Below are 4,420 nucleotides of genomic sequence, written 5' to 3' on the forward strand. Positions count from 1 at the left end.
TCGGTGACGACGACCGGTGCTCGCCGCTCCGCCGCTCCGCCGCATCGCCTCATCTCCGCCCCGACGCCGGCGAGCCACCGCGCCGCCTCGACGCCGGCCTCCACCGCCTGCTCCGACCGGCCGCCGCCTCGCCCTCGCCTCCCATCGCCCGGATCTGGACCCCGGCGAGCTCCTCCGGCCACTGCGAGTTCCAGCCACCTCGTCCCCATCTCCGGCGATGACCTCCTTCTACATTGCTCCGGCGCGCGTGAACAGTGGTGGATCTGAGATCTAGCGGAGAAGGTTGACTTTTATCCCGTAACCCTAGTTTTTTTTTGCGATTTTCATCATGTTGTAACTCCGCATCCGTAGCACCAATTTGCGCGTATGGCATATCAAAATGTTCGCCTCGACGAGTACATCATTTCATCTCATTGCATCATTTTCATTTGAGTTCATCTTGATGCCCGAAATGTTGTTGGAAGAGGGCTATGTGATAAACTTGTCAGATCTTTTTCATCAAATAGTTATTTGTCATTTTTGCCATGATTAATGTGTGCATGATATGCTCCTGAGCTCTACATGAGTTTTGTTATATGCCATGCCATCTTTACAGCGGTGCTTACCATGTATTTTTGTGATATGTGTGGTGACTAGCACAAGCTTGAAAAGTAGCGTACTCGGTAATGCTGATTTCAGGGACTTAGAATTTCACCAAGTCCTTGTCCTGATTTTGTCAGTATGCCATATGTTCATGTGGTTTCCTAGTGATTCGTTCCTATTTTGAGGATGATCAGTAAGGATGATTTGTTAACATTGTGGTGCTCTATCCGTCCTTGTCTTTTTTTCATTTATGGAGCATCCTAGATTGAGTCAATGGAGCTCTACTTTTGCTATTTCGTGTATCCTGGCAGATTTTTGACTTGTTAGCGATTTTGCCGAGGATGTTGCTATGGATCCATGCATGCTATGTTGTTGTTCTTGCCATGTCTAGCCTATATGCCATGCATGCTTCATGGGTGTATTCTTAGTTGGTCATTCCATGCTTTGTAGTGAGTGCATCGAGCTCGTAAACATGCCTACTCGTTAACTGATTTGCATGCTCCAGTTTTTCACAAAGTTTGAGATCTGTTTATATTTTTGCCATGTTCACATGCTTGCAATTGTATTTTCTGATCCCTTTTGGCTCAAGGTCACTAAGGGACTTTTGTTAAGTGCTTTGAGTAGCTTCATGCCATGCCTTGATTTGACATGTTAAGTTCCTGTAGCATGTAGTTTTCATGCTCCAAAGTGGGCTTCCTGATGATAAATTCCAGACTTGTGTTAATTTCACTAAGTCTGAAACCTGTTATCATTTGCATTTTTGTCATGCTTGTTTGAACCTGTTAATGGATGATTTAGCCGTACCTCAGTGTTCACCTTTTGTTAAGCTTTATAAGTGGATCCCTTCCGTGTATTTTGTTGTCATGTTTGAGTGTTGTAGCATATTTATCTTGACGGATTTAGATGGCTACTTGCTGATTATCGCAGACCGGTGCCATATTTGTTTTGCTTGCCATTTCCAAACCGTGCATCCGATTCCGGTGATCTTTATATCAATTTCAACCGAAATCACCTCACCTTTCCAGTGGCACTCTTGGATTTCCAAGTTGAGGCCAGGTTCAATCATTCCTTGTCAAATCTTGCATATGCATCACATACCGCATCCCGCATAGCATACCATGTTTGCATCATGTTGTTTGAGCATTGCACGTGGTTGATTGTGTTCCTTTTGATTGTTTGTCTTGTTTGGGTAGAGCCGGGAGACGAGTTCACGAATGAGGAGCCCGTTGAGTTCGCTTACGAGGATCAAGTCAACTCTGACAACTTTGCAGGCAAGATGATCATACCCTCGAAATCACTTCTATCTTTGCTTGCTAGATGCTCGCTCTTTTGCTATGCCTATGCTACGATGCCAACCACTTGCTTATCATGCCTCCCAAATTGCCATGTCAAACCTCTAACCCACCATGTCCTAGCAAACCGTTGATTGGCTATGTTACCGCTTTGCTCAGCCCTTCTTATAGCGTTGCTAGTTGCAAGTGAAGATTGGAGATCGTTCCTTGTCGGAATATTGTTTATTATTGAGATATCACCATATTATCTTATTAACTTAATGCACCTATATACTTGGTAAAGGGTGGAAGGCTCGGCCTTTTTCCTAGTGTATTGTTCCACTCTTGCCGCCCTAGTTTCCGTCATATCGGTGTTATGTTCCCGGATTTTGCGTTCCTTACGCGGTTGGGTTATAATGGGAACCCCTTGACAGTTCGCCTTGAATAAAACTCCTCCAGCAATGCCCAACCTTGGTTTTACCATTTTCCACCTAGCCTCTTTTTTCCCTTGGGTTTCCGGAGCCCGAGGGTCATCTTTATTTAAACCCCCCGGGCCAGTGCTCCTATGAGTGTTGGTCCACCTCGTCAGCCGCCGGTGGCCACCAGGGGCAACTCTGGGCTGGCCTACCCGAAGTTTGGACAATCTGAGTGTGCCCTGAGAACGAGATATGTGTAGCTCCTATCGGGATTTGTCGGCACATTCGGGCGGTGTTGCTTGACTTGTTTTACCATTGTCGAGGATGTCTTGTAAAACCGGGATGCCGAGTCTGATCGGAATGTCTCGGGAGAAGAAATATCCTTCGTTGACCATGAGAGCTTGTGATGGGCTAAGTTGGGACACCCCTGCAGGGATTTGAACTTTCGAAAGCCATGCCCGCGGTTATGGGCAGATGGGAATTTGTTAATGTCCGGTTGTAGATAACATCAAACTTAACTTAATTAAAATGAATCAACCACGTGTGTAACCGTGATGGTATCTTCTCGGCGGAGTCTGGGAAGTGAACAGGTGTTGGAGTAATGTTTGACGTAGGTTGTTCTAGGATCACTTCTTGATCATAGTTCTTCGTTCGTGCTTTGCCTTCTCTTCTCGCTCTCTTTTGCGAATAGGATAGCCACCATATGTGCTAGTCGCTTGTTGCAGCTCCACATATTACCTTGCCTTACCTATAAGCTTAAATAGTCTTGATCGCGAGGGTGCGAGATTGCTGAGTCCCCGTGACTCACAGATTACTTCCAAACCCAGATGCAGGGAGCGATGATACCGCTCCAGACGATGCGCTTGAGCTCAAGGGGGAGTTCGATGAAGACTCTCGTCGTTACTATGTGTCTTTCCCAGATGATCAGTAGTGGTGCCCAGTTGGGGCGATCGAGGACCGTGTCGCATGTGGGGGTTGATATTTTATTTTGGTACCGTAGTCGGACCATGAGTGTATTGGATGATTGTAATGTTATTCATGTATTTGTGTGACGTGGCGAGTGTAAGCCAACTATGTATCCTTTCCCCTTTTATATATATTTACATGGGTTGTTGTGAAGATTACCTTACTTGCGGCATTGCTTGCAATGTGGTTATGCCTCTAAGTGTGCTTCGACACATAGGAGATATAGCCGCATCAAGGGCGTTACAAGTTGGTAATCAGAGCCTTCCCCGACCTTAGGAGCCCCCTGCTTGATCGAATCGTTGGCGTTGTTGAGTCTAGAAAAATGTTTTGAGTCATTTAGGATTATATATATCGGAGACTTTAGGAATTCTTTTTACTCCCCAGTCCCTTCATCGCTCTGGTAAGGCATCCTGGCGTAGAGTTTTGACTCATCTCTTCTCAAATTTCACTAAAAAAATTTAGGACCACGCGGGTATCTTGGAATTGTTCCGACCGATTTGTGACGAGAACATTGTTCTTGGTGCCTCCTGTCATTTAGGGGTTGTGGTAGTGTCCCGGGGAGTTGAGCTCTGAGGTGTTTTCGTCACAATTTTATTGTTGAGATTCTGGAATACCTGAGTTTCGCCGACATCGAAAATCTCTTTTATGCAGTTGTTGGTGAGATAACCTCGATGCCACCCAGTACTGGGGCGGGAGTTCGGGAGTATTTCCATAACTTGTATAACGGATGCTTTTCAAAGGTTGAGGTAGATGATTTCCGAAGTTTTTCTCAGTTATGTGTTGAAGGATGGATACATCTGGATGTAGGATTTGCTAGATTTGGGTAAGATATTATGCTTCCCCTGTATCCCCTACACCTGATTGCATAACCGGAAAGGTTCGGGAGTTTCATAGGTGGGAATTCTTGTAGCTCTAGTTCTTCTTCCACGGATATTTGGTTTGAGATTGGGCGATCCTTACCGAGTATTCGTTCTTGGTCCGTACCTTGTTGTTTTTCTTCTACCTCAATTCTAAGTGGCTTCTCAATTTATGGATATGTGACCATTTCAATTGGAATGCATTCGTTCATTTTGTTCGGATGTGAAGACTATATGTTGTAATTTCAACCCATTTGATTCAGCTTCAATATTTGTCTATCTATGTGCTAATGGATGTCAACCTCTTCAGGATGGCTCCTCCAACGCG

This window comes from Triticum dicoccoides, chromosome 4A (assembly GCF_002162155.2).
Source record: "Triticum dicoccoides isolate Atlit2015 ecotype Zavitan chromosome 4A, WEW_v2.0, whole genome shotgun sequence".
Lineage (NCBI taxonomy): Eukaryota > Viridiplantae > Streptophyta > Magnoliopsida > Poales > Poaceae > Triticum > Triticum dicoccoides.